Here is an 11532-nt window from a genome sequence, read left to right as displayed (position 1 = left end):
GTTTACTCCATCTCTTGACAAATATCTGGGACCCAGACCATTTTCTTATATCTCTGTTGCATTTTATTTCTTCTAAGGTGCTGGCTTCATCATAGCAGTCAAGAGTTACTTCTGTTTTCATGGCAAATGGGTGTCCCAAGTGTCTTAATTATCAGTATGTAAGGATATATAAAAATAGTATGGCAAATTCTCAGTAACAATATGACCCTTTTAATGCATGACATTATCATAGTCTTCCTGCTATTTGAATTTGCCTGCAGCTGCTGTTTTCTGCCACACTGAGTTGATGTGATCCGTCACAGGAGACCTTTTCTGAAAGAAGAAAGAGAGAAATAAAGCTAGAAGAGAGAAGAGGGGGGAAGGATGGCTGGAATAGCTTCTGTTTTCCTTCTTTCCTTGGCTCTAAATGGCAGGGGAACTTGTGTGGAGAGTTAAAAAAGTATATCAGTTAAATGAAAATTAATGTGCTTGCACAGGGGTTTGGTCATCAGGATCTAAACCGCAGCATATCAACACTTGAAGACTTATGGTTTTGGGTAAACATAATTACTGCAACAAGGCTTATGTATTATTAGCATTTCGCAGAGAGATTATAAAACATCATTAAAGATGAAAGGTTATTTTCAGAGCTCAGCTAAGTTTTAAATTGCATCCTTAGAGTCCAAGTATGACCTTTAAGTGAGCTTGGGACAGACACCAGTATCTGAAATGTGAATCAGCATGAGGCTGCTGAGCAGGGATGCCTCTCACGGAGAGGCAATGGATCATTAGAGGGGACACTTCTTCCTATTATTCAACTTTGAACTAGATTTCAGTACTCATTATCTAGTTTATTATACAGAAAGAAAGAAAGGCAAGAAGGCTTCTGTTACAAAATTGCATTAAATTGTTCTTCAGAGTCTGAATATATGCACAAGCTCACTCCTCTTAAGCTACATATTTGGTCTGAAGGAATCTCTGTAGTTAATCCTAAACAGTGCATAGAACACTCTCAAACTTTGTTTTAATTAAATAGCATTTACATTTTAGCATCCATTTTATTACTTTTTCTCCTGCTCATCCCTTAACAGTGATATTGTTGCCCCCAGTAAATCTTTCAGCAGATAGGTTTTTTATTGGCAAACTCCCTTTGCAGGACCATTAAAAAAAAAAATTTAGAAATGTTGTTTTTGTGTAGCTCCCATATTTATTTAAATGCTTAAACCCTTACTCTACACCCATCTACATTACTGCTAGGAATTCTCATGTGTGAAAAAACTGGAGCTGCCTCAGATGCTGGAGGCATGTTACAGCAGCAGCCAATGCTATAGTGTAGGCTGGAGTGTATACAGAAGACTGGTCCCACTTTAACTACTGAATAATTAAGATTATAGTTCCTAGTCATATGAGAGAGTTATAAAACATTCTCGATTCCGACTTGTTAGTGCACTCAATATGTTCAACATCTCATGGTTCCTTCCAGGGAAGTTGGGTAGCTGCATCTGACCATGCTGTTCTGATAAACTTTATATTCATACACCTAAATAATACCAGTGGTTTGTGGCTGACAAAATCCCATCTAATTTCCATAGTTATAGTTGTTGGCCTGTTCACCAAAATAATTGCGTTGTAGAAATGTTTTACAGGATGACATGAAAATTCATGAGATGACAAGGAATGAGAATTACCTTCTTCTAATATTTTGTTATATATGATACACTAGGATTTGGACTTAAAGGGATTTTCAATAATTCTTTTTCTAATTCTGCCTTTATGAATGGCTAAGCTTTCTACTGTTATAAGTTGCCACATCTTTAGGGAAGACGATGAACCACTATCAATTCTGATAGAAGAAACTATCCCTAGCAATTCAGGAGCAGAATGAAGAATAAGAATCGGGGAGATTATGTTCTGTAGAGTAACACCAGAGCAAGAATACTATGGTTCTTCAAACTTCTGAAGTTCTTTTATATTGAACTTTAAGATAAAGGTCATGGTTAGGAAGAGGGACCTCTTAACCCCATATTATTAGGATGCTTTGAACTGAAAGCACTGCATTGTAAAACCTTGTCTTTGTTCTGTGACTTGTGGTTTTAAGTTAGAAGTAATTGATATGGATGCTAAGCTGTGAAAACAGAAATTCCTCACAGCCTCATTTTTGGAGCTGGCACTATACACTGGCTGAGGATTTGTCTCTAGAGCTTTAGGACAGTACCTTGACATTTTCAAAGAGGAGTCAGTATTGTGAATGCATTTTCCCTATGTGAACTCTACCTCTATAAACAACTCTGTGTACCATTTAGCTAGGTGTTGAAGCGCTTTGTTTGCACCAAATAATTGAGCTTGATTTTGGAGGCATTAATTTAGATGCCTTTTGAAAAATGTGTACTTCAATATCAAAAGAGTGCAATAAATGCATCCCTTTTTATTGTTGCTCAAATAAGCCTGGGTCTGCAATTTTACTTGCTTATATTATGATGGTTTTCAGTACATTTCTTCCAGAGGATCTGAAACTCCTAAAGCCTGTATGGGTTGCCCTTGAATACCTTGCATTTAACAGATGTGATATATACTGATTTATTGCAACGCTACATGAGATTAAGGACAGGAAGTAAAGGGACTTTTCAAAATTGCAGTCATAGTAAGTGATTCCCAATGGGCAGTGGAGAGAGCAAAGAGTCAAACTGGAGGCAAAGCAGAAAGCTGGACAGTCCTGATTTAGAAAGGTTGCTCAGGGATCTTAACTAACACAAGAATACAGGATCTACTTTTCTGTTTCATCCAAAAAAACAATACTCCTATCAGTACCTACACTGTAGGGATTTGTGTTTTGGTTTGGGATTTTGTGTTTAGTAATCGCTGGTCTAACACCAAGATTTAGAAATGCTGTTTCTCAAATCCTTTATATGGGTCTGTTGAACATAAGTTATTTTGCATCATTTATACTTGCATCCACCTGATTTCAGCATCTGGTTTCTCCTGGGCTGCTGGAGTTAGGGTTTCATCCTGAGTGTTTTTCTGAGGGCTGGCACTCCATGTGTTTTGTAAAGGAACAAATCATTAATTTTCTTGACTTGGGAAATTGTAAATCCTACAAGTTTCACAGCAGAGTGATTAGAAAGGCCTGTATATTTAGAATTATATTTTTTTGGCCTACTATTTTTTAGGATGCCAGAGCTAGAATATTACTGGGTGGTTGTGTTCTTATTTTGTTGGGTGGGGTTTTTTATTGTTTGTTTTTTTCCAAAGTGATGGTTCAATTGAACTTTTTAAATATATCTGAATTTTCCTCAGATATTAGGCCTTTAAAATGGCCTTGTTTTTAAGCTAAAGATGTTAATTTTGGCTTTGAGCTGGACCAAATACAGCAAGTCTCAGAATCCGGACAAATCAAGATTACAGTCCCCTTTTCCTGATAACTTTGGTTTATATCCTGCTTGGGGGAAGGATGCCACCTACTTATCTGGAGCCATCTCTTGGGTTCCAAGTATCTTGGGATACACTGAAGGCATGCCATTCAAGTCATTCCACTCCACCCTTACCCAGTTTCTATGATTTGACAAGGTCAAAGCGATGTCCTGTATTCTTAGAAAAAAACACTGTGTGAGATGGTTTACAAATTGAGGGAGTAATTTGTTCAGATACACAACGTATAAAGAAAAAAATTAAAGGGCATAAAAAAGGAAAATGGCTTATCAGTCACTTATATTTATGTGAAGACATACTCAAAAGAGAAAACTGTTCCTTGTCCAATATCATCAGGTAAATTTTCATCTGGTGCCCTTGCAGTAAGTTTTGTGTAAATTGTCAGGGGAAAGGGTCTATAAGACAACTTCAAAGTATGCTTTTCCTCTGGTTGGTGTTGGAAAGGTCTGGTCCCTGCCTTTAAGATTTGTTCATCAGATTCAAAGGAACTCTGGAAAAAAAATGGTAATATATAAACAACATTAATTCATTTTAAGTAACACTGGTGCTAGGGAAATTTCTCTAGGCAAATGGTGGCACTATTTGTCTTTCTGGTCATAGCCAGTGCCTGTTCACTGTGACAGCTGCTATTTCTTTTCTACCTGTGCCTGTCTGAATCACAGTGCTTGACACCACCTCTACCTGCACAGCCTTACCCCTGCTTTCTGATTTCAGCCCCTCCATGCAAAGTAATTTGATCCAAATGATCTTCTGTTACATTCAGTTGACTTTAGTATCCCATCCTAAATGCCTTTGCCACTTCAAGATTGACACTGACTTTAAGTCAGCTAACTTCAAATCCAATTTAAATTTTCTTTTCAGTGTTAGCCATGCTACTCTGCATCTCACACTTGTGACTGGATTACTTATAACCAGAGACTCTGCCTGTATGAGTAATTTGTCCTTAATGCTTGGTCATGGTGAGCCATTTCCTTACTCCTCTCCAAATTAATGCTAATTGTATTACACTACTAGTCTCACAAGAAAAAATAATTAATTATATGATGCTGAGGTATTCTAGTTGGCTAAACAGCCTTATTTGGAGAGCAGAACTGGTTTTTTTTGGATGTGTGCTGTTTTCCTAGCAACCAGGGTTGGTTGTGCTCTTTTGGTTTTTTGTGTGTGTGTGTTTGTTTTTTTTCTTCTAAGATACTAAAATTGAAATTCTACTCCTATGCTTCCAGGAGCTGAGGCTGTAAGCCATGTGTCTGACCTCTGCATTCTGTGATAGGATGTTCCCTAATTTCTGTGCAAGGCTGAGTAAGATTATCTTAAGGTCCTTTCCAACCCTAACTATTCTATGACTCTATGCTGGTAGACCAATGAACACTAAGCACGCAGATAACCTCATGGCCTCTTCAGTGCCATTTCACCTTCATCCCGTTGACTCTGGAGAGGATGTCTTTATGGTTTGTTTATTTATAGATCTTTCCCCCCTCTCCTCTACAAGAAGAGAGTGGCCGGTGCGGAGCAACCGAGGCAGTGGTTTGGGGCTCCCAAGGTGCCAGGTCCCGCAGCGGGAGATGTGGGAGCAGAGCCTGGTGGTGTTGGTGCCGGAGAAGGCGATCCTGCACAGGGAGCACGCCGTGGTGCCATGGCAAGGCGGCCTTAGCCGTGGCACTGGACCTGAGGACCTTCCTCCGCCTTTCGGCCCTGCAGCGAGCACGGGGTGTGCATCCGCCTGCCCGGGGTTGGAGTCATGAGGAGCTGGGGCACCCCCAGCCTCCAGGTCCTGCGGAGGGGCTTTGCAGCTGGCTTTGATGAATCAAAGTCCCTCAGCGCAGAGCAGCTGGATACACTGAAAGAGTTTGCTGGCATTGCTGCCGGAGCCTCGGCTCCTGAGAGCCTTGCTGTTCTTGCCTTCCTTTACATGTACCTGCCTATTTTGGCTAAGCATGGAGATGTTCCCAGTGTGGATGTACTGGTGTGGTCAGAGCTACCCACAGGAGCTGGTCTGGGTTTCAGTGCTGCCTACGTTGTCTGCTTGGCCACGGGCCCTGCTGACTGTGTCTGGAGCCATCTCCTGCCCTCTGAAGGAGGGAGAGCCCATGGCCGGGTGGACAGAAGAAGAGCTGGCTTTGATTAACCACTGAGCCTTCCAAGGGGAGCGGGTGATCCATGGCAACCCCTCAGGGGTGGATAATGCTCTTGGTACCTGGGGTGGAGCCCTGAGATACCAATTAGGAAAAATCACACCATTAAAGAAGGTGCTGCTGCTGAAGATCTTGCTGACCAACACAAAAGTCCCTCAAAGCACCAAGGTCCTGGTGGCTGGTGTCAAGGAGAAGATCCTGAAGTTCCCTGCTATAATGATCCTGGCACTGGACTCCATCGATGCAATTTCTCAGGAGTGCCAAAGTGTTATAGAAGCAATGCCTGCAAATCCATCACTTTTTTTTTTTTTTTTTTACTGTGAGAATGAAAGCCTTGGGACCACTGTAGGAGAGGAACTGGTTCGAGACCTTCTTAAAAACCTGAACATCCACAAGTCCATGGGACCTGATGAAATCCATCCACGGGTCCTGAAAGAGCTGGTGAATGAAGTTGCTAAGCCACTGGCCATCATATTCAAAAAATCATGGCAGTCAGGTGAAGTTCCCGATGACTGGAAAAAGGGAAATATAGCCCCCATTTTCAAGAAGGGGAAAATGGATGACCTGGGGAATTACAGACCAGTCAGTCTCACCTCTGTGCCTGGCAAAATCTTGGAGCAGATTCTCCTGGATGGCATGCTAAGGCACATGAAAAACAACAAGGTGCTTGGTGACAGGCAGCATGGCTTCACTAAAGGGAAATCCTGCCTGACCAATTTGGTGGCCTTCTATGATGGGGCTACAGAACTGATGGACAGTTGGTGTAATCTGCCTGGACTTGTGCAAAGCGTTTGACACTGTCCCACACCACATCCTTGTCTCTAAATTGGAGAGACATCAATCTGATGGATGGACCACTGGGTGTATAAAGAACTGGCTGGATGGCCACACCCAAGAGTTGTGGTCAATGGCTCAATGTCCAGCTGGAGACCAGAAATGAGGTGGCCTTGTGAGGTGGGCTGATGCCAACCTCATGAAGTTTAACCATGACAAGTGCAAGGTCCTACACCTGGGTCGGAGCAATCCCAGGCACAGCTACAGGTTGGGCAGAGAAGAGATTCAGAGTAGCCCTGTGGAGAAGGACTTGGGGGTGCTGGTCGATGAGAAAATGAACATGAGCTGGCTTCAGTGTGAGCTTGAAGACCAGAAAGCCAACCATATCTTGGGCTGCATCAAAAGGAGTGTGACCCAGCAGGTCGAAGGAGGTGATCCTGCTCTTCTACTCTGCTCTTGTGAGACCTCACCTGGAGTATTGTGTGCAGTTCTGGTGTCCTCAACATAAAAAGGACATGGAAGTGTTGGAACAAGTCCAGAGGAGGGCCACGAGGATGATCAGGGGACTGGAGCACCTCCTGTATGAAGATAGGCTGAGGAAGTTGGGGCTGTTCAGCCTGGAGAAGAGAAGGCTGCGTGGAGACCTCATAGCAGCCTTCCAGTATCTGAAGGGGGCCTATAGGGGTGCTGGGGAGGGACTCTTCATTAGAGACTGTAGTGACAGGACAAGGGGTAGTGGGTTAAACCTTAAACAGGGGAAGTTTAGACTGGTTACGAGGAGGAAGTTCTTTGCTATAAGGGTGGTGAGGCACTGGAATGGGTTGCCCAGGGAGGCTGTGAATGCTCCATCCCTGGCAGTGTTCAAGGCTAGGTTGGACGAAGCCTTGGGTGAGATGGTTTACTGTGAGGTGTCCCTGCCCATGACAGGGGGGGTGGAACTAGATGATCTTAAGGTCCTTTCCAACCCTAACTATTCTGTGATTCTACAAAGGCTACACTAAAGTGTGTAACTTCTAAAAGAAATACATTCAACACACTCCTTGTCAGCATACTTCTTTTCACTATAAAAGAAAAATTTCTGCATGAAAAGTTTACCCATTTTCTAGTGGCCATAATAAGCTGCAGGAAGTGCCACCCCCTGGAGAGCCAAGACAGGAGGAAGGAAACGGAATTGAGTAGCTGGAGCTAGTTGAGTCGAGTGAGGAGCTCTAACACAATGGCTGGTTTTGCCAAGAAGAACCAGCCCAATGAAGAAAGAAAAGCAATTTTCTATTGAGAAACCTAAAGACAGAATGAAAAGCTATTGCAAGTCCACAGTGTTTGGAAAGGGAGTGACATGTTGAGGGAGTAACAACTTAGATTAAGTTTATCTGTACTCTGTGGCCCTTAAGGAGAGTTGCTTTCATTTGTTTGGTTTGTGGATGCCCAACAAACCCTAGTGCTGCCCCACTTCACAGAATTGCTGTGTAATCTAGAAAGGAAAAGGTTTTCTCCAGCTTCACCAGATAGGTACTAAAAAAGAAAAAAATAAGTGCAGCTGCTCAGCACAGAGGAGCACTGAGAGGATCACCCTGAGCTAAGAGGCATGAATGTCTCAGCCCAGGTGGAAGTTCTGAACACCACTTTGGTAGGAGCCAAGGTGGCAATTGTAGAGGGCTGTAATAAAATCCAAACCCTACCACAGAGATGTTCTAGTTTTGAAAGCAATACAAAAATCTTTTACTGCCATTCACAAGGCATGGTTGTCCTTGAGGGCTTAAGAAACAAAGTTGAGGAAGATAATTCTTGGGCCCCCACAATGACCATTTGGTATTGCTTGCCCACCAGACAATACCTGCTGGTTGCTCTCATTTTGAAACTGTAAAGATATCATCCCCAGCTTCCTGGTTGTTCTGGGAAATGTGTTGCCACACTTCACTCCCCACAGTCCCTCTGCCAAGGGCTCTGTAGGGACACATTTTAGTGCTGTTGAGATACTTGGCCTCAATCTCCCATGAGACTGATGATGTTGAACAGGGTTATGGGGAACAGAAGAGCTCATGAAGTGGTACTTAGCTGTGTAATAATTTCCTGAGTGTCAGTGCCCAAACCTCCAGCAGATTAATTTTGTAGTAAACAACGTACTACTTGTTTGTGAATCAAGTCCACAATCTAATAGCTGTTGCTAGAGCTGCATTGAACTTGTATGTTGGTGACCTTTTTTGTCTAAGGATGGGGAATAATAGGACAAATTATGTTGCTGCTCTGAGAAAGCTGTGGTTGAACATAACTGCCATTGACTCAGACATCCTGGAGGATATTTATTTTCCTCAGGAGATAATATAATTATAGGAATTATCAATGGAGAAAACTACTGAAGTAATTTTCTCTCTTTCATGGCAACACAATGCTCCTGCATCACTCTTTCCTGATTCTTTACACATCTACCAACCCTTAGCCATTGGAAGTGACTTTGCTAATATTAGTCTTCAACTTTATCTAATCCTTCTGAATAGCTATGAGATAAACAACATTTAGCTCCCTAATAGTTTTGGAAGGTCAACTAAATTAATTAGATGAAACCACCTAAGAGGTTTTAAGGTTTTTGTGGGGGGAAGGGTGTAGGGGTGTAGGGAGAGGTGGTCAGTAAAAGTCTTTGGATCATATGTAATCTCTTGTATTTAAGTTCTGTCATCGCAGTGATATTTAAAAGTAGATAAACTGCAAGAGCCTTTAAAGAAATGGATCCCATGGTAGGATAGAAAGTACCCTTCCTGACTTTTGAGACTGTAGACCTCCTTGAGAGGATCTTGTATTTCTTTTTCTCATGTTGTAGAAAGCCCTAAACCACTCTTTTCCCAGGTGAGACTTGCAGTGTTGGTGTGTTTTTTGTGACATCTTTCTTCTGTGATCTGATGATCCTGATTCTGAGCAACCAGATTGCTTTGCCATTTTATCCGAGACCTGGAAGACTTGAAAGAAACATCCTGAGATCAAGCCATTGAGGTAACAAAACCTCAAATTGTTTTGGTTTGTGGAAGAAAATGATGTTCAAAACCCGGCAAGAATAGGACATTCAGACATTGCTCCATATATTGGTGACATAAATGCGTGCGGAGAAATTCAATCTGGTTATGATCACAGCAAGACTAGATGGTAAACAAAACATACTAAATAACAATAACTGAGCTCTGTGTTGTCAGCTTTCAAAGCTTTGGCCTGAAAGGCTTATTTTGTGTTTTCCCAACCATGTCTAGGTAAAACCACTTGTGTTATTTCATCTATTTGCATTCATGGCAATATGGCAATGATAAATTACTCTTTTATTTGTGAGAGAATACCCTCTAGATTTCAGAATTTATTCACTGAATATTTATATAGACTTATCTGGAGAAGATAATGTCTTACTAGCCTTTGTTCTTCCTGAGTTTGAAAGTGGCTTTTGCTGCTTGTTTCAGAAAAAACCGTTCTGAAGTGCAGCCATGTGTCCTGTGAACACTGAATGGTAGCAAGGCAAGTAGTATTTACCCAAGTAAATATTTTGTTAGGACACTTTTAAGTGTGATTTGATTGTCTAGACCTAGGGTCCCGGTGCCACTCATGATGTTTTTATTATGTGAGGTATTTCAACCCTAATGGCAAATATGACAAAGGTGATGGGATTTGAGACACATATCTCTTTCTGGAAGGATTGCAGCTGAAGACTATGTGGGGCATCTCATTTCACCTAAAATGATGCAGGATGTTTCAGTAACTGAATCCCACCTTTTATTTATAGAGGGGAATTAGCAGCACTCACAGTACTCGTACCTCAATGTATCTCTGGAACACAGCCTTCAAAGGGCATTCAACCCCCTGGGCTGGCAGCTGGCAATGAAGGAAGACGTGAGTTGTCTTAGAATTCACCAAATCCACTGCATTTGGCTAGGGAAACAGTGCGGAGGACAGGGATATCTTTTAAACCCTATTGCCCTCTCAGAGGCAAATTCCCAAGGCAGTCATTGGTCAGCTGAGCCTCACAAAGATTTGCTGCCTGAAGCCCTTTCCTGGCAGTGCTGGGGACCTTACTATTAAAATGCAATATTCTACTCCTTATCGCCATTCATACAACTCCTTTTTCCCAGAGGGATGCTCCAGGCCCCATCTCCAGAGATGTGAGTGCAGAATATGTTTTTGATGTCCTCCCCGCCCTGCATATGGATCCCTAAATGCCACAACAGCACTGGCAGAAACAACCATTCTTGAATTCTCCGCCTGCGTGTGTTTGAACTCTTGTGCAATTAGGCTAGCTGAAATGTGACACATGTCTGTTAAATAACTGAAAACGGGTTTTCACAGCCTGCTGCCCTTCAGAGAGGCTGTGTGGGCTGAATAGATCACTATCAAGCAGTGGATGCAAATGTTTGCTTCTTTTTTTTTTTTCCCTTGGGAGAAGGTGTTATAGCAGTGATTAAAGTAAAATTCAACTTTTTCCTTTCAGATTCCTCTCCCAGTAGCTTTTGCAGGAGTGAATGCATCCTTTATTAATAAGGCAAGAGGAATCTTTGAAGAATTTAGACCATCTGCGTCTTACCACAAGGTGTCTATTTTCTTCCATAACTTCTTCCACATCAAAATCAAAGGCATATCTTTTTTAAAGATATGATCCTACCACTTCCCTTCTTTCTGCTCTGCTTCTCCGCATTAAGCAATCTCCCTCTGAACATCCAATATTAAAGGGTACACTTTCTTTATCTCAGTTGTGAATGTTTTCCATTAAGTTCTTGGAATCCTGCTCCTCTAAGTCTGTGCTTTCCAACCCCTGGCACAACACTTTTGAGTTTCACTGAGAGAAGATGAAACAACAAGGTGGATGTGAGTGGCACCAGACACCCATGATGATGTCTGCTGCTATTTGATAGTAACAATTATTTGATAGTAACAATAATCTATGGGTTTTTTTCAACAAATGCCCGAGATTTGGCACATGCAATTGGACATACTGTGCAAGCGAATACCCAAGGCTGCCTTTTTAAAGACCAAGTTTCTAGCCCAAGCTCTGCCAAGTAGGAATTTTTTCAGCTCTAAGCCAGCGTATTTCACAAAAGAGGAGATCTCAGTTTGCTTGCTTTTCTGGGATAGGCATGCAACAGTAACATCTCGGAAAGATACAGCTGAGAAGAGGTCCGTGATCTGAGGGTGGTTTAATTTGTATTCAACCTTCTTGCACACAGTACAGCCCTAATTTGTTTGGCGCAGCAGG

The 11532-nt window shown here is 42.1% G+C and overlaps 1 pseudogene; it reads left to right on the top strand.

The window, feature by feature from the left end:
• Positions 1–4962: 4962 nt before the first annotated feature.
• On the top strand, positions 4963–10498 carry LOC133278886 (mevalonate kinase-like; annotated as a pseudogene).
• The last annotated feature ends 1034 nt before the right edge of the window (positions 10499–11532 follow it).

This window comes from Pezoporus flaviventris, unplaced genomic scaffold, assembly GCF_033815535.1.
Source record: "Pezoporus flaviventris isolate CSIRO_AGI_PZ_B2104156 unplaced genomic scaffold, CSIRO_AGI_Pfla_v1 ptg000070l, whole genome shotgun sequence".
Lineage (NCBI taxonomy): Eukaryota > Metazoa > Chordata > Aves > Psittaciformes > Psittacidae > Pezoporus > Pezoporus flaviventris.
Note: the sequence above shows the minus strand (reverse complement) of the source record. Positions and strands in the feature narration are given on the sequence as shown.